This window comes from Lathyrus oleraceus, chromosome 4, assembly GCF_024323335.1.
Source record: "Lathyrus oleraceus cultivar Zhongwan6 chromosome 4, CAAS_Psat_ZW6_1.0, whole genome shotgun sequence".
NCBI classification, from domain to species: Eukaryota; Viridiplantae; Streptophyta; class Magnoliopsida; order Fabales; family Fabaceae; genus Lathyrus; species Lathyrus oleraceus.
The window spans coordinates 203,316,843-203,342,263 of NC_066582.1; positions in this window are offsets into that span (position 1 = coordinate 203,316,843).

A 25,421-nucleotide genomic window follows, 5' to 3' on the forward strand; every position below is an offset into this window, starting at 1 on the left:
ATCTCAGCTAACTCGGCTTGTACTTGATCCATGTTGCGTTGATGGTTGAGCCTCGTTGAGTAGCGGTGCGGTCTTTGATCAGCTATCCTGCCTGAACACAGGAACCAAAGTGAGAAGACGGCACAAGAACACCTGTTATGCAAATGATATGAGTATGATGTAAATGATGTGTATGATGCACATGATATGCTCATTTCTCAGGCATTCAAAGAGCCTGATCCATCCTCAAAAGATGGCAACTTGCAGCAACAAGAGGACAACAGGATACAGGGAAAAAATGAGAACAACAGGGAAATACTGACAACCTTATCTATAAATAAGATCAATACAACCAAGTCGACAGAATATTCGAATAAACAGAGTACAAAGAAAAGAATCCCATCCAACAAGCCTGGAGGTGATTCTCAACAACAAAGATCCAAAAGATGGAGTACAAGCAAATGAATCCCATCCAACAAGCCTGGAGGTGATTCTCAACAAAAAGAAACAAAGATACAATCTAAGACAGTCGGTCTTCCGGAATGAGGGTCTTCAGGTAATGGCACTGGTCTATCAACAGTGTGCATTCTGAACATTCTGGTAGAGGGGTGATCTTCTCCTTCAGTTGTCTTCTAAGCTCTAAGACTTCTCCTCCAAGATAGTCCTCTGATTTCTGTCTCAAGTCTATCTCCTTCTTCAACTGAATGTCTTTGTCTCTGAGTTGCTTCTCTAGGTCTCTGATCTTCTTCTGATAGTTGACTTCTGCTCTCTGCAGTCTCAAACACTCCCTATGTTCTGCATCTAACATGGATTCCATCTCCTCATATGATCTCTTCTTGCTCCTTGCTCTGCTAGCATCCTCTCCTTGCACTTCCCTGAGTTGATGGGCCAGGTGCAACTTATCAGCTTTAGCTTTGTACAACTCCATCTGAGTGTCCTGCTCCTTCTCCCTCAAACGGCGACTCTCCATCAGAGCTTGCTTATAGTGCTCAGCAGGCACACTATCAGCAAGAACCAAAGGTGGTTGCTCCTGCAACGGCTCCATCCTATCATAGGGTAGCAATAAGGTCTCCACTCTCTTATTTACTTAATCAGTGTAATCGGGCATTGCAATGGCAAACTTCTTCCCTAAGACGGATCCATCCTTCACTCCAACAGATCTCCAAGCCCTTCCTATCTGCTCTAATCTGGCCGGGTCATCTTTCTTCTCAAAATACACACTCTCAGCTTCAAGCGGTCTTCTACTCATAACAAACCCTAGCTGGCGAAGAGAAAGAACTGGGTTGTAATTGATGCAACCCTTGGTCCCCACGAGTGGCACGTTCCGGAATTCACCACAACTCATGATAACATCCTTCACGTCCATCCGGTATGACTGCCATCTGATGTCATAAGAAGTAAGCGACATGACCCTCTGAGTCCACTTAAGAGTGCTCTAGGTATCCACAAAGGGTCCACTGACAGGAAGGAGTGATATAAACCATCTGAATAGGAGAGGTAGACAGCACTTGATGGCTCCACCCTTACCATGCCTACTGTGGATGGCATAGTAAGTATCAGCTAAAAGAGTGGGGACCGGATTCCCTCTGATGAAAATACTGATAGCAGCATGGTCGATGAAATTAGGCATACTTGGGAATAGGACGATCCCATAGATCATGGCAGCTAGCTGGGCGTGAAAAACTTCCCAATTCCCCTTTTCTGCTTCATCTCTAGCTACTCTCAAAAGAAACTTCAATGGCAGACCCACAACTTCCCCACAGGGCTTCCAATTATCACAAATCTCTTTGACACTCAACCGGAGAGCTCTGGCAATCAATCTGAAGTCAACCTCCTTTGGGACGTCCAAAAAAGGAATCTGATGCTGAACCGGGACGCTTATCAGAATAGAATATTCCTCGAGAGTATGCGCCAACTGATAGTCTTGAAATGTAAAGCATCTGAGATCCGGGTCATAGAACTGAAGAAGAGTCTGCAGAGGCACCGGATCAACTACTGTCTTCAGTACTGTCAAAATATCTCCATACTGTCCAACAAAACTCTTCAGGCGATCACTGGCCACGAGGCTACCCAACTCGATCAACGAAGTCAACAGCTCACGATGAAAGTTGTAGGAACAGGTCTTCCGCTTCGGCTCTGGGACTGTTGCCATCTCTATCAGTAGACAAGCTCTGGAATGTACCTGAGAAATGATATGCATGCAGAGATTAGTTTTTTTTCTTCTTTTCTTCTTCTTTTTTTTTCTGATTTTTTTTTTCAATTTTTTTTTTGATTTTTTCATTGCGTTTCTTTTGAAAAATAAATATGCTATGATGCAAATGATGCAGACTAGACTGGCTGGTTGTGCAATCCTGATCACTAGGTCGAAGCTTCAGTCAAAATCAGAACCCAAATCCCACTTAAGGTCAACTGAACACACTGTCTGAACCCAAAGTCACCAACAGAACCATAAGTCACCAACAGTACCTGTAATGATCAACCCTTCCCCACTCACGGATGTAGTCTAGGCCAGGGTAAGGTCGAGAGAAACGCAGCATAAATAACCTTTCGCAGAATACCATCATATACACACCCGAAGTATGTAACGACGATACCCCACCAGGGTCTGAACTGCTCGTGATATCAATGTTCCGCTAAGTGGCGCAATACCACCCGCTTCCCATGAATCACTCTACTCCTAATCATCCTAGATTTCACTCATGGTCTGGGTATTGGACCTTTTACCTCAACTGACCCCCACCCCACAAAGGAAAACAGACAACCAGCCAGGCAGAATGAATAATGGATATGAATGCAAACATTTAATGCACACAATCAATGCAAACAATAAATGAAATGAACAAATAATGAATGCAATAAATAAAACACAGCATAAAGCAACCAAAACCCTAACCTAGAGAGCGCTAGGAGAGACTCGCTCAGGGAAGATGGACCAGCATAGGTCAACTTCTCTATTTCCCCAGCAGAGTCGCCAGCTGTCGCATTACGCGAAAAACCGGCGGGAAAACAAGAACAACAGAGCCGCCACCGTGCGTTATTTATCCCAAAAGAGGGAAAGGAAACGCTCGAAGTAAACCTGGAAAAGACATGGTCTCGCGACCAAAGAGAATGGGATCGGGAGTCGGTTATGCGAAGGGAAGGTATTAGCACCCCTACGCATCCGTCGTACTCGACGGGATCCACGCACAATAGAAAGGAAAATGGTTGCTAAAACGCTGCTCACGCACATACACTGGCTGAAAGAGACACAAGAAAACAAACAAGACTGAAACTGACTCGGCAGGATATCGCATCCTGGGCCTACTTAGTCTATCAGGCATAGACATCAGAGTCCAAGTAGTTCGGACCGGGGAAACGACACATGCTCGCTAGGATGTCGCATCCTATGCATACGTATCTCCTTTGGACGAAGGAGAATCAGAGCATTCGTAGCTCGGCTGACACGCACACAAACAAACACAAACAAAGGCAAACGTGGAGCCTGAATACCAATCGATGGACTTACATCAGCATCCGAACCAAAACACATGGGAAACCAACTGCCAATCGCAGGACTTACATCGGACTCCAACCAGAACACACACAAGGGTGGTTAAGACACAAAGGGTTGAAAAAGAAAAAGGGCGCCCGGAGAGATCAGCTCAATCTCCTGCCTACATACTTCATCTGGTATGAAGATCAGGGCGATGTAGTTCCCCTACGCAGGGACAAAGGACCTAGCCTAACCAGATAACAGAGGGATACACAACTCTAGGGAGACTACGACTCGAGCCTAGATGTTGTCATGCAAGATTGTCCCTAAGTTAAGGTTTCTAGCTAACTGGCAAAGGAGAAAAGAAGGGTCTCGATTGCAACTAGGGCAAGAGAAAGGGGAGATCTCAATCACAACGAGGGTGAGAGAAAAGAATTAGTGTTAGTGGTTAGTCAAACTCGGCAAGACATCGCATCTTGTGCCTACGTATCTCATCTGGACATGAGAATCAGAGTTGCCGTAGTTCGGCTTCTATTCCTGTTGGTTTGTGTTTTTTAAGTGGACAACGTCACTGCACAATCTACCTGATGCTCGACCTTTGGAGACTTACTCACCTGTAGTAGAAGGAGTTAACGTATCCTTAAGGGGGAATAATGTTTGTTTGTGTTTTAGGAAAGCTCAAGCAAGAAAGGAAGTCCTATACGAAGGAACCGTGCTACCTTAATTGACATGAAAACGAGACTACGCGGAGTCTAACAAACCTAGGGGATACAAACACACCACACAAGCACACACAAGCACATTCAGCATAAAATAAACACACCAACAAGGGGCTCAAACATCAAGGTTAGGTTTTAGTCGAGGGGTCATATCAACCTCAACAAACAAACCTCTGGAATTGGGTAGATGTTGCTCTTAACCTTGCCATTGAGGGGCTAAGGTGAAGCAGATGAAAGGAGATGAGGGGTGTACCTCATTGCTCTTATCCCTGGTCAGGGAGAGCTTAAGATAAGAATGTGTGGGTTCAGAAAGTGGGAACCCTTCTACACATTTGATACTGACTCAACTGTACAATTGTACAAGATCTTGGGTTTGTATCTGCAATGCATCAACACAGTGATGTGAGCAAAGCAGATGACACACAGAATAGCAGGGGATAGGTTGCATATCCCTTGGGTTCTGCCAATTGCCTCTTCACTTAGGAGGTCTTTGCATATATACAGGGACAAGATTTAAACATACACAAACATCGCCTCTTAAGGAGGACTTCAGACAGTTGCCTGGCCAAGTAACAGGCCAGGTCTTCCAGACTACATGAAGATTAGAAGTATACCTCAATGCAAATTGCTTATACAAGCAAAGCAAAGCAAAAGTTCACAAGGAACTGAGCAACTAAAAGCACCTGAAATAGTCAAGCAGACATTAGTATACAACTTCAAAACAAAGCAAAAGGAAACAGACATTAATAGTTAATCAGAAGCAAGTGAATGTGCAAGGCACAAGGCTCAAGGTATGTGAGCCAAACCACCTACAAAACAAACAAGTTAAACAATGATATTCAAGCAAGCTCAATCAAAAAGAATTGGTCTCATTGGTCATTTATTGGTCAACCTGAAAAAATGAACTCAAAAGTAAGTAACAGGACCACTAGGGCAAGCCTAGGGTCAAAAGGGAATAAAAAAGTTCAAACAACAAGTGGCAAGCATCCAAAATCATGTTCAAACAATTAAGAAACACAACCAATTGGGTTCACATGCATATCAATCATCATCATCATTTCATGAACAATTTAGGTCAAAGTATAGCAAACAGAAGCTCATTGGAGTCAACAGCAAGACTTGCATCAAAAGCAAACTCAAACATTTCCAAAAATCACCAAATAAATCATGATCAATCATAACACATATCATGGTAAGCATGTCAAATTTCATCTCATTTGGACAAGTGGAAGGCAGTCAATGAAAATCAGAAAGTCAAAGCAATTTTGAACATGTTCAAAGAAGTCAACCAAACATGCATCAACTTAGAAAAATCATAAATCAGAGATGGCATAAGATAAATGAATGGGACTAAAACCATGGCAAAGCTTAAGGTGTCTAGTAATCTCATGTAAAATTTCATGTCCATCTAATAAAGTATGAGCATTTCACAAAACAAATGGGCACATGCATCACATAAGGTCAACATTTTGGTCAAACAGGGGAGAAAATCTCAAACAAATGGAAAATGCCATAAACAAATCCACAAAAAATCATATGCAAACTAGACATATTCAAGCTCAATCATACAAAAAATCAATCCATTTGGAGGTCAATAGGCATGGCTATAAAAATCAACAAGTTGCACATCAATGGTGTGACACAAATTGTCACACCTTACTTCAAAAATTCATAACTCACAATCCAGATAAGATAAATTCATGATCTTTACACCAAAATCACCATAGAGAGGTCTAGTTTGTGCACAAAAAGTTTCAAGGTCAAAGGTTGAATCATGACTATTTCACAAATGATTTGGCAAAAGGTACAAACATTGAACACATGAGCAAAACCCTAGCATCATTTAAAAACCAACCATCCAAAAATTATGGAAAAAATATGATAATAAACTAGAGATCCAGATGAACAAGATGCAAAAAATCCCATGAATTTTGGATTAAAAATGATGGACTTATGATTTTTCAAAGTTTGAGCATCAAATGAAATTAAAATTGTAAAAAAACAACATTAATTTAATGGTCACATGCCACGGCAGTGGCAAACTTGTAATTGTTGGAGTTACTAAACCAAACGCAGCGTACAAGGCCATGAAACGGAATGTCCTGATTGGTCCAGGCAATGAAACAGTGCCATGCCATGCAAAACAGAGTGAAACGCGTTTGAATGAAAAACCTGGGCAGATGATGAACTAGGGTTTGGCAGCTACAGTACATCATCATCTTCCTCAATCAATCGAAAAAATTGTTTTCCCAGAAAATAAAATCAAATGCACCAATCAACTCAGAAAGCAACACACAACACGAATCCAGCAATCATTTTCATTAAATCACACTAAGCATCATGAATCGAGCAAAATATATTTCATCACTAAACTTGTTCAAGAACAATTTTCCCAGAAATGAGTAATGAGCATATCATTAGAATCAGCAAACATCACACATTCATAATCCAACATCAGTTTCAACAAAATCAACTCAAACAACATAAATCGAGCAAGAACTTAAACCAACATCAAACTTTAAAACAGCATAACTATCCAAATACACAACCATTTCATGTGATTCGAAGTTCAAAATGACCAGCATGAAGAGATCTAACTAAAGCATATTATAGTTTGGCAAATGGATAAAATCGAAAACTCACCAAATCTGAAGTGCAGTGTTGATTCAGTGATTCTTTGGTTGTTTTGTGATGAAACAGTTGATGCTTCAGCTTTGCTTCGATGAATGGTCAAAAGATTTCAACTCAAGAAGGCTCAAAACAGCTTTAGTCAACCTCTGCCATGGAAGAGCTCTATGAAAACAGGGCTGTGTTCTTTGCTTACAGTGGTAAAACCAAGCTGGAAAATGCTTCAAAGTAATGGTATATGATGAACAAAATCAACAGCACTTGAACTCCTTCGAGGTTTTCAGCAGAAATCCAAAAATGAAGAAGTGAGGTTTTTTGGAGGAAATGGTTTTTTGGTCTTCAATTGATGTCTGCTAGGGTTGCAATTGACAGGAAATGTGTATATATACTTCTGTTTAGTGATTCTTAATCATGGTTAATGGAATATTAGTTGGAAATTTGGTTAAAGAATGTATTTTGACATTTTGCTAAAATTAACCAAATTGCAAGGAGGTGCATGAGGCTGCACGAAAATGGGCTTTGGACAAGTCATAAACAACATATCAAACCTTTTTTGAATGGTAAAATTGTTTGGAAATGAAGAAATCAAAAGTTCACAATTTCACTTTACTTAAAAATAATTCATGTAAGTGAAAAAATGCCATTTTGATCCATAGGGTTTTGGTACATGAAGGTTACATTTTTGGAAAGAGGAGGTTAAATATGACTTGTTGGAAAAAACCTCACCAAATTTGGCCAAATGGTTTGAGAGATATGGCCTTTTGAAGTTCAAGAATTTTTGAAAATGAATTGATCATATCTTGCCAACCATACATGGGAATTGAGAGTTCTTGGACTTTTTGGAAATGGGAGAACAAGATCTTCAACTTTCATGTTGGGCAAAAATTCATTTGAAGCTTATATCATGATGTAAGTTTAGGCTCAAGAAGTTTCCATTTTTGGCAGTTAAAATTACAGGTCCAGTTTCTATTTTTGGAAATTTCTGATTTGGCTTCAAATTCTTCAATGATGATGTTTGCCATGATATATGAGGCCTATTTGGACATGAATAAGCTCTCTCAAACCAAATCCATCCATCAAAACTATAAAATCAATCACAGTTGACCAAGTTTGACTTTTTAGGGTTTCTGACTGACTGTGCATTGCCTGATGACTTCTGAGCATCCAATCTTTGACTTAAACACTTCAAATGGGTCCCCAAGTCATGTGAACATGTTGGACCAACTCTAGGGCCTTGGCTCAATGGAAAACTCACTTGCTTGCTTGGTTGACTGATCTCCTGATCAGTTTGACCTAATTCTCCTGATGATCTTGCACTTGGGCAAAAGGGACAATGCAATGCTATGCAGTGGACCATGTTATGCTATGACCTAATATGAGAATGTATGTACAATGATGGGTGCAAATTTGAGGTGCTACAGTAATTACTGGATGTTCCCAGCCTGTTAACACAGCCTTCCAAGCCTTATTATCAAGATATTTTAGGAAAGCTACCATTCGAGGTTTCAAATAATCATAGTTAGATCCATCCAAAATTGGTGGCCTGTGAACAGATCCTCCATCTCTCTCCATAGTACCAGAAAGTATTGTCCCTAGATCTCACCCAGAACCAGAGCAGGATGCCTGCTATGATACCAATTGAAATTCTGGTATCAGATATGAGATGTCGAAGGTAATGTCACGACAAAAATATCTGAGTAAAACAAACAGGATAAAGATAAAGAATAGTAATACAAAAGACACAAGCAATTGTTAACCCAGTTCGGTGCAACTCACCTACGTCTGGGGGCTACCAAGCCAGGAAGGAAATCCACTAAATAGAATCAGTTCAAAGACTCTCAGTACACTCCACAAGTTACAGTCCTTTTCACCTAATCTCTACCCGTATGATTTCTACCTAAGAACTCTTAGATATGAGATCTCACTCACTCCCCCTCAATCACACCAGTGATATTAAACAAGAATTACTTATAAAAAAAGACACTCTTCAAAGACACACATTTGATCTTACTTAGTAGCTTCAATCAAGTAGACACACACTCATGCTTAAAAGCTTTGAGTGACAAATTACAACTCAAAAATCAGACCAATTCAATCATCTATGGATGAATTGAATGGCTTACAAGTTACACGACCACACAAGACACAAACCTTTATTCTCTCTCAATATTTCGCTCTGTATTTCTTGTGTATCAAATCAGGTTTTCCATGTCCTATTTATAGAAGCATTCAGCTAGGCTTGGACATCATAAAACCCTAAAACTATTTTCCATTCAAATATTCTCATGACAGCTGATTAGATCTCTTTGGAAAATAACTAAATCTGGTTGTAATTAATGATTGAATATGTTTGTAAATCAGATCTTCAATCATACATAGATTGTCATTAAAAGCGCAATCACATAACACATAACATTCACACTGAATGTTCTGTATACAAATGTCATGACATCGGATCTGACATCCTGGAACAATCCTGCATAATTCCATTTAAAATTTCCAGCAAGTACATTATATCAGATGTCATGACATTGTGTATGACATCATGAAACAATCCTGCATAATTATGTTTTTAAACCACCAGCAGGTACAAGATATCTTATGTTATGACATCACATGCAACATCTTGTGAACACTCTTTGTTTTACCAAAATTATAGTCAACACTTAGAACCAACATAATATAATTGCCAATGCCGCGAAAACCTACAGGGTCACACACAAAAGGACGGATTGATGAGAGATACAGTAACTAAGGAATACCGTAATGTACGGTGCACTTAAGTGAATTGTAGAACATCGTAATGTACGGTGTACTTAAGTAGAATATGAAATATGGTAAGGTACCACGCGCTTAAGTGATTGTGGCATATTATAAGATATGGGCCACATACACTTGAGTGGGCTTTTTAGCTTGCAGCCCGCACAAGTAGTTCTATAAATTGAACCCTTGTGTAAATACATTTGTGCAGTTGCAATTTTGTTTCTCTCTCTCACTCACTCAAAGCCTTCATTTGTAGCAGCTAGCACTGAGATTGAAGGAATTCGTTCTGTGGACTGAGTAGAGACGTTATCATCGTTCAACGTTCATGATTCCTCCGTAGATCTGCATCAAAGGTTACAATCGCCACACGAGGTAACGATTCTATCACTGATCATGCCCATTCGTAAGGATCATTAAAGGAGAAATTTTAAATTTCGCTGCATTTTGGATCGCTCTTCTCCTTTAGTGGTATTAGAGCCACTTACGAAACCATGCATCTGATAGTTGTTTATTTTCTGTATTTTCTGTATTAATACGATTAAATGACAGAATGAATCAAAGAATAAACGAGTAATTAAATTTGGCATCATGTGTGTACGATTTGGATGATTGATGTTGACTATGCTTCGGAATCCGACATTAGTATGGTGAAGCAGCGATACATCGATCGTCCATAGGTTATGCAATTGAGATCGATCAAGTTATATATATGATATAAGTAATCCTGATGCAAAATACGGTATATATGATATACTGTTTCTGTTTCGTTCATTCAAACACTTAATGGTTGTTTTCCTTTGAGCGATCAATGGTCGTTTGCTTCTTGATCCGACATTAGTATGGTGAAGCAATGACGTGTTGATCAATCATACTGAATTAACAATCGAGGTGTGTTTGACGATCTGAAATCTGTGCATTAGGGTTAATGACGGCACAAGGGTTGTGTTGTCAAAGAGTTATGCGATTAGGGTTGTGACTGCGCAAGAGTTGTGCTTTAAAGTATCAAGTGTTGATGCGAGAAACGACGTCGATTTCAAATGAATTATTCATTAAAATTTTCGGCCAGGGGCGCTGCCCCCTTGACCCCCCGTCCCGCTGACCGGGCAGCGGACCCCGGCTAACTCTATGTAGTGTGATCGGTCGCCGAAATTTAATTTGGTTTTAATTAATTAAAAGAATTAAAATTAATAATGATAATGTGTTTATTATTATTGTCTTGTGGTGATCGGTTATGGTCTTAGTTTTCCTTTATTTTGTTTTGGGTTTTTAAAATACGACATGCGTGTCGTGCCTCTCTTTTAATCTCATAATGTAACTTCTTTTCTCATCTCACTCCCTCGTCTGTAAAACGAGTTTCTTTTATGTAATGTAATGTTATGAAAAAAGAGAAGAATTAAATATCAAAGGAGGACAACCTTGAAGATCTTGCTTGGAGAAGCTTAGATCGTTATTAGGTTAGCTTAGGTTCTCTCATTGGCTTGGGAGAACAATCGCGCTAGGGGCCATAACTGTTTCATTATGTATGATGATGCATGTGAATGTATGTTGATGCATGTGAGAGACGATTTATATGATAAATAAGGCGGTGAGATCAGAATAATTGCAAATTCCCTCAAATTAAATATTAAGTTTATGCTTTCCAAGTTTTAGCACTCATCAAGACTAGTATCGGATAATGTAGGTTTTGCTTACGCGAGGTGCATGTTCTATATTAGTAAGGTGCGATGGGATAATTGTAATATCCAATTGCTAAAACAATGGGTCAAACTTAACTAAACAAATAAGATTATATATGTTTAGAAGCAAGAGTTGGAAATGATCCATGTGATGGATTGGAATAAGGAGTTATTCACCCAACTAAAATATTCGAGAGTTGTATTAGATATAATTGGAAGGAGTTTCTACCTAAATAACCTAGTTTTGTGTAATCCGCCTACGCGGACTTAAAAAAAGTGAAATGTGGATCTCGACCCACTAGAAAATCTTCCAACGGGATTTTCCTAATCAAATGGTGAGGGTCATTTGTTTTGAGTAAAATAGTGGGAGCATATTTAATTAAAGGCCTAATTAAATATGTTATTGATACTTATATTTTCATTATTTTCATGTAGATTACCATGACAACAAACACCTCTAACAACATTTTGCGATCAATCCTTGACAAGGAAAAATTGTATGGGACAAATTTTCTAGATTGGCACCGAAATCTGAGGATTGTCCTCAAACATGATAGAAAGTTGTATGTCTTGGAGAAACCTGTTCTTGAAGAGGAACCTCCTAGTTCTGTACCTAAGGCAGAAAGAGATGCTTATAAAAAGCATGTCGATGATGCCAATGAAACTGCTTGTCTCATGCTAGATACCATGAACTCAGAGTTGCAAAAGCAACATGAGAACATGGCAGCGTTCGATATGATCGAACACCTGAAGATGCTCTATCAAGAGAAAGAAAGGCATGAAAGGTTTGAAGTTTCAAAAGCCCTTTTTCAAGGCAAGTTAGCTGAGGGAGCCCCTGTAGGTCCCCATGTGCTCAAGATGATTGAGTATGTGGAAAACCTTGAGAGGTTGGGTTTTCCCCTTGTAAAGGAACTTGCGACTGATTTGATCTTGCAATCATTGCCAGATAGATGTCAATTTGTCCTAAATTTCAATATGAATGATATAGGCGAATCTTTTCCTGAACTGCTAGCCTGTTAAGAACTGCTGAGTAGAATCTGAAGTCAAAAGGGAAGTCCATTCTGATGATCGGAAATGGAAAGAGACAGAACAAAAGACCCACCAAGCAAGGCGATAAAGGGAAAGGCAAGGAAGTTGCCAAACCCAAACCCATTGTTGCTATTTTGAAGCCTAGTGGAGGCATAGCAAAGGAAGACACCTGCTTCCATTGCGGTAAGACCGGACACTGGAAGAGAAACTGCCCAAAGTACCTGGAAGATAAGAAGAATGGAGTAGAGACTTCAACTTCAGGTATTTTTGTTATTGAAATTAATTTTTCTACTTCTGCATCATGGGTATTAGATACTGGATGCGGTTCTCACATTTGTATCAATGTGCATGGGCTAAAAAGGAGTAGAGATTTAGCAAAAGGTGAAGTTGACCTACGAGTTGGCAATGGAGCAAAGGTTGCTGCTTTAGCCGTAGGAACTTATGTATTGACTTTACCTAGTGGTTTAATAATTCAGTTAGAGAACTGTTATTATGTACCTGCAATTAGCAGGAATATTATTTCCGTTTCTTGTTTGGACAAGTTTGGTTTTTCATTTATAATAAAGAACAATTGTTGCTCAATTTATTTGAATGATATATTATATGCTACTGCACAAATGAACAATGGACTATATGTCCTTGATCTTGAAATGCCTATTTATAACATTAATACTAAAAGGATGAAACCTAATGAGTTAAATCCAACTTACCTTTGGCATTGTCGATTAGGCCACATAAATGAGAAACGCATTTCCAAACTCCATAAAGATGGACTCTTGGACTCTTTTGATTATGAATCATATGAGACATGCAGATCTTGTTTAATTGGAAAGATGACAAAGTCTCCATTCACAGGAAAAGGTGAAAGAGCTAATGATCTTTTAGCCCTTATACATACTGATGTATGTGGACCACTGAACATACCAGCCAGAGGAGGTTTTCAGTACTTCATCACATTTACTGATGATTTCAGTAGATATGGTTATGTGTATTTAATGAAACACAAATTAGAGTCCTTTGAAAAGTTCAAGGAATTCAAGAATGAAGTACAAAATCAACTAGGTAAGAATATTAAAACTCTTCAATCAGATCGAGGTGGTGAGTATTTAAGCCTAGAGTTTGATGACCATCTAAAAGAGTGTGGGATCCTATCCCAACTTACTCCTCCCGGAACACCCCAATGGAATGGTGTATCTGAGAGAAGAAATTGAACCCTGTTAGACATGGTCCGATCCATGATGAGTCACGCCGATCTTCCAAACTCCTTTGGGGGGCATGCACTATTGACAGCAACTTACACACTTAACCGTGTTCCATCCAAAAAGGTTGAGAAGACACCATATGAGATATGGAGTGGTAAGAAACCACATATGTCTTGCATGAAGATTTGGGGTTGCGAAGTTTATGTGAAACTACAAATTTCAACTAAGCTTGAGCCCAAATCTAACAAATGCCTATTTGTGGGGTATCCTAAAGAAACAAGAGGGTATTACTTCTACAATCCTTCTGAGGGCGAAGTGTTTGTTGCTCGAACTGGAGTTTTCCGAGAAAAGGATTTTATTTCCAAAGGAATCAGTGGGAGGAAAGTAGAGCTTGAATAAATTCAAGAATCACAAAGCATTGATACACCTATGGAGGAATTAGAGGAGGAAACACAAGTAGTTGTGGAAGAGCAACCTGCTCAAGTAGAATAAGACCAGCGTAGGTCAAGCAGGATACGTCACCTACCTGAGAGATATGGATATCTCATAACTGATCAAGGTGATGTATTACTGATGGATCAAGATGAGCATGTGACCTACCAAGAGGCCATAATTGGTCCTGAGTCTGAGAAGTGGCTAGAAGCCATGAAATCTGAAATGGATTCCATGTACACAAACCAAGTTTGGACCTTAGTAGAGCCTTCTGTAGGAGTTAACCCTATAGGATGCAAGTGGGTCTTCAAAAAGAAGACTGACATGGATGGTTAGGTACATACCTATAAGGCAAGATTGGTTACAAAAGGATATAAACAAATTCATGGAGTTGACTATGATGAAACCTTTTCACCAGTTGCAATGCTTAAATCTGTTCGGATTTTACTTGCTATCGCCGCATATCATGATTATGAAATATGGCAGATGGATGTCAAAATTTCTTTCCTTAATGGGAATCTTCTTGAGGATGTGTACATGACACGGCCTGAAGGATTTGACATACCAGAAGAAGCCCAAAAGATATGTAAGTTACAAAGATTAATCTATGGATTGAAGCAAGCTTCCAGAAGCTGGAATCTTCGTTTTGATGAAATAGTAAAACAATATGGATTCATCAAGAACGAAGATGAGCCTTGTGTCTACAAGAAGGTTAGTGGGAGCATGATCGTTTTCCTGGTATTATATGTAGATGACATATTACTCATTGGAAACGATGTCCCTACCCTGCAACAAGTAAAGTCTTGGTTGGGGAAATGCTTTTCTATGAAGGACCTAGGTGAAGCAGCCTATATATTAGGAATCAGAATCTATAGAGATAGATCACAAAAACTGCTTGGCCTAAGTCAGAGTACGTACATAGACAAAATGCTGAGACGCTTTAATATGCATGATTCCAAGAAAGGATTCATACCTATGCAACATGGCATGTGCCTATCAAAAACACAATCCCCTTCAACTATGGAAGAAAGGGATCGCATGAATAAGATTCCATATGCATCTGCAATAGGATCTTTCATGTATGCCATGTTATGTACTCGACCAGATGTCTCGTATGCTTTAAGTGCAATGGGTAGGTACCAATCTGATCCTAGTGATGCTCATTGGGTAGCTGTCAAGAATATCCTTAAGTATTTGAGAAGGACTAAGGACTCATTCTTGATATATGGAGGTCAGGAAGAGCTGGCTGTAATTGGATACACCGATACTAGCTTCTAGATAGATAAGGATGACTTTAGATCGCAATCTGGTTATGTGTTTTGCTTAAACGGTGGCGCTGTGAGCTGGAAAAGTTCAAAGCAAGATACAGTTGTTGATTCTACAACCGAGGCCGAGTATATTGTTGCCTCAAGTGCAGCAAAGGAAGTTGTTTGGATCAAAAAGTTCATTAGTGAACTTGGCATAGTTCCTAGCATTGTGGATCCCATTGGTCTCTATTGTGATAACAACGGTGCTATCTCACAAGCTAAGGAACCTAGATCTCACCAACGATCCAAACACATACTTAGGCGTTATCACCTCATTCGAGAGATAATAGATAGAGGAGATGTGAAAATATGCAGAGTACCTATACTTGACAATATTGTTGACCCACTGACAAAGCCTCTTGCGCAGCAGAAGCATGATGGCCATACTAGATCTATGGGCATTAGGGGTATGCCTGATTGGCTCTAGTGCTAGTGGGAGATTGTTGGTGTAAGCCCTAGATGCCAATACTTTTGGTACTTGTATCGAATTATTTATTAATAATAAAAGGTTTTTTCTTTATTATGTTTGTTTAATAAAGTCCCTAGAATAGCTAGTCCGTTTAATGTATCAAGTGTGACTTAATCATGAGATCACATTAAACATAAGGACACTATTCTTAAAGTATTCGTAGTCGAGCTTTATTGTGAAGTGGGATAACATTAAAGCATTAAGACTATTATGTATATAGACTGATGATCACATCTCATGGATCATGGATAAGGAGTTATCAAGTCTTAAACATAGGTATGAATATTAAGAGTAATATTTATACTGGATTGACCCGCTATGAGAATACTATATAGAATGTTATGCAAAGTGTCATAAGTTATTCTCGTGGTGATAATGGTGTATACCACCCTTCGACCTGAAACCACTATGGACCCTATATGTAGATTTGAGTGCCTTATTGTTGATCAAACATTGTCCGTAACTGGATGACCATAAAGATAGTTGATGGCTACTCCACGAAGCATGCTAAGGGACATGAGTGACCTAGATGGAATTTGCCCATCCTGCATAACAGGATAAATGTCTATGGGCCCAATATTGAACTGGACAAGGATAACACGGTCTATACCTTGTGTTCAATATAGACATAAGGGCAAAGGGGTAATTGTACACATAAGTATTATCACAAAAGGATTTGTCAGATCACATGACATTTTCGTGTCTTGGGTAGCAGTGATGTGTTGCTAAATACGCTCACTATTTATTATGTTAAATACGTGATTTAATATAATTGCCAATGCCGCGAAAACCTACAGGGTCACATACAAAAGGGCGGATTGATGAGAGATAGAGTAACTAAAGAATACCGTAATGTACGATGCACTTAAGTGAATTATAGAACATCGTAATGTACGGTGTAGTTAAGTAGAATATGAAATATGGTAAGGTACTGTAGCGGTGTATTCTTCGCTATATGATCTATTGATTAAACCAGAAGCAAAGTATACAAAGAATCGAGTCGCCACCGCACTTTTATTTATCCAATGGACTGGCTAAAAAGCGAACAAAAGCCTAAGAAGTTTTACACATAGAAAACTAATGAAAAGATCAGAGATCGGGGTAAGGGGTAAATTACGCAATGGGAAGGTGTTAGGCACCCATCACGTCCTAGGTACTCCTAGGGAACCCTTTTCACGCTTGTTGTATAAAAATGTTTATTTGTTTATGACATATTGTGCAAACATGAATGGGATGATGAGAAAAGAATGTACAAGTTAGTTATTTTTGTGTTCGAACGGATGAACCCGTTGCCTACGTACCTTCCATCAAAGGTAAGGATCAAAACGCTGTAGTTCGGCTAAAAGATTTCCAAATTGTCAGTGGGTTCAATTTTAAAACAAGAGCATTAAGGCTTTTCATTCTCAACGGGAGAAAACTCAACCAATACCAACAATCCACCATGCAAGGATAGCTTCAACATACTAGTGAGGGGTTAACCCTATAATAAGTATGGAAGACTTACAATCAACTTACTAAGGATGCGGTGAGATTTACATCAACCACTATGAGAATTGAAACCTATGGCTAATGTATGAAAACATATTAACAATGGACAAAGCCACAAAACAATTGAATGGGTGAAGTTAATTAATTATGAGTATTCACAAAGTATGATTAAGATTGATTCAAAGAAGTATTAACAAAAATGAAGTTTGAAAAGTCAAGGACTTAAGGTCCAGGTTTCTAGTTTGGAAGAGGTGAGAATGTTTGCACAACATGTATATACAAGTTTTGGAAAGTCAACAAGGTGAAAAGGAATTTTGAATCAAAAGGGTATGGATGATGGAGTGTAAAACTTCCTAGAAGTTCACCTCTTGAAATCATATAGAAGATGATTCAAGTGTGTCCTTTGGAATAAAGCAACAAAGCAAGTTATCAAATAAAAGACAAGGTGATACCGGATGCCATCAATGGACTTACTCCAATCTCACACAAAAGCGGATACCGGATACCAATAAATGGATTTACACCAATCTCCTAAAACCAAACAATGATACCGGATGCCAATAAATGGTCTTACTCCAATCTCACAAACAAAAGCGGATACCGGATACCAATAAATGGATTTACACCAATCTCCTAAAAGCAAAACAAACTAGGGATGTCAGATGCCAATCTATCTGGACTTATTCCAACCTCCACAAGATGATCATAGGAATACAAATGCCAACAACATGGACTTATAATTGCATCCTCACATACAACAAACAAACAATGCACTAAGCAAAGAGGATATGAGTGACCAATGAAATGGTCTTACACTCTATCCCTTCCAAATCATAGGAACAATGGCCAAAGAACATGGTCTTACAATTGTCCTCAATGGGCAAACACAAATGTGTCACAAAGATATGCAACGATGATCATGCACTAATGAAAATCAATGATGATAAATGCACAAAAGCATGCAAACATGTACATGTGAATCAAGCAAATAATCAAACAAGGTCATTTATCACACACTATAACCAAGCAATCAGGCTCAAGCAAAGGGTTTGACTTTAAAGTCAACTGGAATGGGTAAATGGTGCTCTTAACCTTGACATTGAGAGCCAAGGTGAAGCAGATGAAAGGATATGAGGGGTGTGCCTCATCACTCTTATCTCTGGTCAGAGAGAGTATTGAATATCAGAAGGTGTGGGAGTTCAGAAAGGGGGAACTCTCTCCACAAGTTAAAGACTCGATGGATCTTGGGCTTTTACTCACTATGCATCAACACAAGTAGTGTGAGCAAGGTGAGAGACTCACAGAATAGTAGGAGATAGGCTACATATCTCTTTTGTCTACCAATTGCCTTATTAAAAGGACTTCACCTGCTTGGGGACAAAAATAAACAATCAAAGACATTGCCTCTTAAGGAGGACTTCAGACAGGTGCCTGGCTAGGTAACAAGCCAGGTCTTCCAGACTACATGGAGACAAGAGAGTCTACCTCAATGCAAATGCTATCAAGCAAAGCAATGCAAGTTCTCAAAGAACTACTAGCAACTAGGGTACCTGAAATCAATCAAATATAATCAGTACCAATCACAAAGTCAAAATAGACAACATAAGAACCAACAGTTAACACAATGATTCACATGTGCAAAGCACAAACTCAAATGAAATGAGTTAGCATCCTATAAAACAAACAAGTTAGTTCATCACATTCAAATAAACCAACATCAATCAACTTGAATTGATCTCCTTAAAGCATTTTGCTTCTTAACCTGAAAAGTCAAACTCAAACATGAGAAGTAAGACCTCTAGGACAAGCCTAGGGTCAAAAGGAGGTGAAAACTTCAAAATAGCAAGTGAAAATTAATCAAAACCAAGATTTACCAAATAAGAACAAAGTCTAATTGGTCTCATGTCAAAACTATACACCAAATCAATTTTATACACATAACATGTCAAACTATGCATTTTGGAATCACATTGGAGCTAACAGAATGATCACACTCAAACCAATATCAAAACAGCTCAATAAATTCCAGAAAATTCAAGTCCAAACAGGATACATTCAATGAGAAGCATATCAAATTTCATGGCATTTGGATAATGGGAACCAAGTCAATGAAAATCAACAAATCAAAGCATATAGAAGCAAGCTCATACATGGTATCAAATTGAGCATCAACTTCAATCAAGTGTAAAACAGAAATGACATAAGATAAATGAGTCACTCCAAAGCCAAAATGGAATTAAACATATTAAGAATCAATCCACAAAATTTCAGCTTCATATGATAAGGCATGAGAATTTCACAAGGCATGGAAGTTGATCACTCAAGAAAAATCCAAAAATGACCAAACAGCAAAATAAAATCCCAATCAAATAGGAAATTGATCAACAAATCCTACAAAAACTCATGCTTAAACTAGACAAACAGGAGTAAACACATGCAAAAATCCAGAGCAAATGGCATTCAATAAGCATGAAAACAAAATTCAAGAAGTGGACATAACCTAGTGTGACACACATTGTCACACTCATAAGATCACATCATATCTCCTAATCCAGAAATGCAAAATCAGCAAACTATATACCAAAATCACCAGGAAAGAGTCTAGATCATGCATATAAAATTTCATGCATTTTGGATAAGGCATCATTATTTTATGGATGAAATGGCAAAACATATACACAAAGCACACATGATCAAAGTCTCTAGACAAAATTAAAAATCAATCAGGCACAACTTTGATTATCATACCTAAAAAAACTAGAGAGAATTTGGAGATGAATGCAAAAATCCTCACTCAATTTGGATCAAAAATGAATTAATTATGAATTTTTGAAGATTCGTGAAAAAATGAAATAAAGATTTAATGATTTAAATGAATTAAGTGGCGCGCAGTGGCATTTTTGTAAATGTGAAGCAGCGTGGACAAAACGCCCCGTTTCATTAACGGGCGTGTCAGCACGCTAGTGGCCAGTGGAGGCGGGAAACACGAATTCAAATGGGAAGTCAGGCCATGAAGATCTATCAGCGATCTGGAATGAGAAATTGAAACCTTCATCGTGTTCTTGATGTTCATCAAGCTCATGAACAAATTTTCATGGAAATGCACAAACCATATATGGTTGGATTCGTCTTTCAACAAGGATTACAAATATCATCACGATTTTATCCAGAATTCAGTATACAAAAAGATTCGATCAAGAAATGTTTTGTTATCCAAACTTTAGATCCAGATTTCTCCATGATTACTCAACGAATTTGCACGATTCAAGTTTCATTCTACTCTATGTTGAAGGAACTACCTAAACCACATGTCAATTTCATGAATTAGAGGTTTTGAATTTTTACCTTCTTGATGATGCAGTGATGAAATCGTGTGTTTCAGGTCCAAATGATGCAAAACAGATCGCCTAGAGTGATGTAGGAGATGAATGAAGGTGATTGAAATGCTTGGACGATGGAGACTCTTCAAACTGCCATTGGTGCTCAAGGTTACACAGTTGTGAATTCAGCACGATTTCTTCAATGTTAGCTTCACACAGTTCTTCCAATACACCTGTTAATGATGATCAGTACAAGAAAATAGCACAAACAATGATGAATTCTTGATGAACAATTGCAAAAAAAGTGTAAAGAAAAATTGAGAAAATTGAGAGAATTTGTGAATTTTTGTGATTTGATCTGAAATTGTGATTGTTGATATGAGTTTTCTGTTATGATTAGGCTTAAATACCACCTCTTAATCCAGTGCCTTAATCATGATTAGCCAAATTGGAGTGATTAGCAAAGTTCACATGTTATGCATTTTGGCCAAATTGCCCTTTTGCACTTAGAACCAATGGAACACTAAATTCTTCTTTGAAGCAAGTCACAAATCATGTTTAGAAGTGGATTGAATTGGTTTGGTGTAAAAATCCCATGTATTTTTGAAAATGACTATTTTTCCCACCAAAAATTAAATGGTTCACTTGAAAAATGACCTTTTTATGTATTGATTTTTGATGAAATGTGATGATGCATTATGAAAGTACATGTTAAATGTGGTTTGCTCAAAAAAGAATCAACCAATTTGGCCTTTCCATTCAAAAGTTATGGCACTTTGAAATCCCAAAATTCTTGAAAATGATTTGATCATAACTTGCCAACCACACATGAGAAATGAGTGTTCTTGGACTTTTTGGAAAGGTGAGAGCAAGATCTTCAACTTTCATGTTGGGAAAAATTTGATTTGAAGCATTCTTGGACATGTAATTTTGAGGAGAAGAACTTTCCATTTTTGGCAGGTGAAAATTACAGGTCATTTCTATTTTTGGAAACTTTTTGTTTGACCTCAAATCCTTCATCCTTGATCTTTGAAATGCCAAATGAGGCTTATATGGACATGAATGAGACCTTTCCAACCATCTCACACCTTCCAATTCCTGATTAAATGCACAGTTGACCACAGTTGACTTTGCTAGGGTTTTGGTTGACTGAGCCATGTTCTGATGAATTCCAAGCCTCTTTCACATGAGATCTTGATCCAAAATGATATCACAACTTAAATGAACTCTTGATGAATGATCATGGTGCCCAAATTCTTCAAGAATGGTCACCATCCATTGCTCAATGGCTGATTTAACTGGTTTGACCTAGTTGTTGCTTCATCTGCAAGTAACAAGGTTAGATGACAATATTTTTGTACTTTTGGTTAGTAAACATATGAAAAGCAATGATATACAAATGCAATACATGCTTGGTGATCAAAAACCACTCCCACAAGATACCCACCCACTAGGAGGCAAGCAAAGGTGCATAATGATCCTTGAGGCAATGATATGGTATGATGCCATGAGGGATCTTAGGGACAAAATTGGGGTCTTACAGATGCCCCTATTTAAGGTCATTCTAGCCGGAGAAGTGAAGTTTAGAAATCTTCATCTCGACGCGGTAGAATGGGCTTAAATAATAGTAATGAGACAAATTTTGGTCCCTAAGAGACCTCATGATGCAAATGTATGCATGCAAAAAGACATAAACTCTGTGGGGAATATGATTCACACAGAAGAAAAGCCGATCCATCGGAGTAATTCACTCACTAGGAACAGAGTCTCTAACAGGACTCTTGTGGGGATAATAAAGAAAAAGAATGTGTGAGCAGGACACGACTTCGAGTTGGGAAAACAAAACTGACACAACGTGTGCGAGACACGACTCTGATTAGGATAACAGAAATCAGACTGGAGACCTCACTGGGGAAGTAAAGGACTCAAGCCGGGGAAAGAAGCGATTCCAAAAGAAAACAACTCCCGTTGGAAAGACTCAAGCTGACTCGCGAAATGCATGTACTGGGGAGAACACCAATACAGCAACACAAATAGAAACACAACTCCGCTGGGGAAATCTAGACAAGACTTTCCAGGGGAAGCCAAAGGATGAGATGTTACCGGTATAAGGGTAACAACTCCGGAAGAATGAGTATCTGAGACCGGTATAAGGGTGAGAGATATCAATCAACCAAACATCTGAGAAAGACCTGAAAAAGGTACATAAACTCAGGAAAATCTGACTCCATAGGGGACCAAAGTCATAATAGGGAGCAGACAGGAAGGAAACACCAGCGATACCGAGGTATATAATAGGTGACCGACCAAAATGTGAATTGGTATATATGCCAAAACACTCATCATCCGAAAGGAGGGCTTGAAAAAAGCAAATCGACTTATAGGATGGACATTCGAATCCACTACGGGAAAACGAATCTTACTCAACTGGGGACACAAACCCAAAGAGTGCATGAGATATAATATCCATTACCGTCAGAACGTGGATAAGAATACTCGCATGAGATGTATTATCTATTACCGTCAGAACGTAGATAATAAACTCGCGTGGTAAGAAACACCAGGGATACTGAAGTATATAATAGGTGATCTACCGAAATGTGGATTGGTATATATGCCAAAACACACATCATCCGAAACACGAACTGGTTAAAGGATGGATATTCGATTCTACAAAGAATACGAATCTTGCTCAGCTGGGGAGAATCAACAAAGGATTCCAACTAAAGAGCGCATGAGAAATATTATTCATTACCGGCAGACCGTGAATAATATACTCGAAAGGAAAAGACACCAGAGATACCGAAGTATATAATAGGTGACTAACCAAAAAGAGACAATCGATACCAAGCATCCGGGTAAACGACAGACAACTCACAAGAGGATAAATTGCAAGCATCCGGCAATTATCCAACAACAAAGAATATTCGACTCCGCAGAGGGAAAAACGAATCTTACTCGACCAGGGAAACACACAAGGCTTCAACTGGAGAGTGCATGAGACATATTATTCATTACCGGCAGACCGTGAATAATACACTCGCATGGAAGATTATCCACAACCGGTTACTGGGTTAATAAAGGATAAATCAACCGAACAGAAAGGCATCGGGATACCAAACTAGGTATATAAAGATGACCAATCAAAGGAAGCATTAATCATTACCAAGCAAAAGGGTAAATGAAAGATGATCCGCTGAGGATGAATTGCAAGCATCCGGCAACTATCCACAGGGACTAGCTGGGAATACATTGATAAACAATCAATGATCCGGGGAACAAATCACTAGCAAACGGTGAAAAGACCCACTGGCGACTTCAAAAGGGATAACATTGCAAGCATACGGCAATGATCCAGAAGATTTACTGGGGATACCAGTGCTTACTCAAGAGCAACTACCCAGAAGAAAGGAGGAATATCAACATCGAACAACGAATGAAGATAACCACAACGAGCAACCATCATCGGTTAGGATGAACAACAAGGTTAACTCTGCAAAAGGGAGAAATTAGGGTTCACAACTACCGAATACGGGGTAGAATACCACAAACTCAGGCTGAGGAAACAAGAGGTTAACACTACCGACTACTGGGTAGAACCAAAGACTCAGCTGGGATAAAATTGCAAGCATCCGGCAATTATCCACGCTCCACAGGGCACGAACTCCACTCGGGAGAACAAAACCACAACATGGGATTTACAACTACCGAATACGGGGTAGAAGACCACAAACTCAACTGGGGATATAGATCACCACAGGGAGATACCAACTCTGTTAGGGATGAAACCACAACAACAGAAAATTCACCAACAGCCAGAACGAACCACAAAGAGTTACCTCTGCTAGGGGAAAAGAGATAGGGCTTACAACTACCGAATACGGGGTAGTAGCCATACTCTGGTGGGGATAACCACAATTCCACGTGGGGATGAAAGAAATCACAAATCCGCACGGGAAACAAAATAGGGTTTATAACAAACCACAAACTCTTGCCGAGGAATAAAAGGTATATAACCACCAATTCCATCAAAAGGGCAAGGAAAATAGGACTTACAACTACCGGTATAAGGGTAGAGGCCCGAAAACTCCACTGGGGAACAACCCACTGGGAAGCACAAGACAGTTGACAAACGCCAAATCAGGGTCAAACTGAAAAGACAGACTGAATCAAGACACATCCCATGAGGATATAACTCAATAGGAAGATCCATCCCAATATATGTGTTGGGAGGAAACGGAAGAAACCGTCATCCACGAGGAAGTATCTCAGTGGGGAATTGCAGAAGGAAAGACAGACACTTTCTGCTTACGGGGTTGACTCTATATGGAGAGATTTAAAACCCGACATCCGCTTTGGGGCGATCTATAAAGGGATCTATATCACCCATTAGGAAGACAACATACAAACAAAAGATATATGGCAAACAATGCAACATGAATATCTGAATGTTTATGAATATGCATGAATATGCGTGTTTATGTTTGATGAATGCTGACAAAACAGACATATCTAACACAACAGGCCCCGGAATCAAACGCCCGGTACTATACTTCCAGGGGGAAAAACCAGCTGGAAAGCCAATCTGCAGAGATCCACATGCTATAAAGCAAGGATCTGCGAATACTGTAGGGGAAGGAGAGATATCAGGATACACCAAATCTCTGAGTAATGGATCAATAAACAAACCAATCGAGGCAGGGCACAGAAAGTCACAACAGGCAAAACTGCCACCAAGACGAATCTGTTGGGGAAGAAGAGAAAACTCTCGAAAATATCTGCAGGGGATCTCAGCACCAACTGAGAAACAAAAGTTCACAGCACAACCAGAACTGCTGCAAAAGCAACTCCAAACAGCTCCGGGGGACAAACCACTGCAGGAGCACAAAATCATCCAAGTAGAATCTAACTGCATAAGCAACTCTACTGGGGGAACA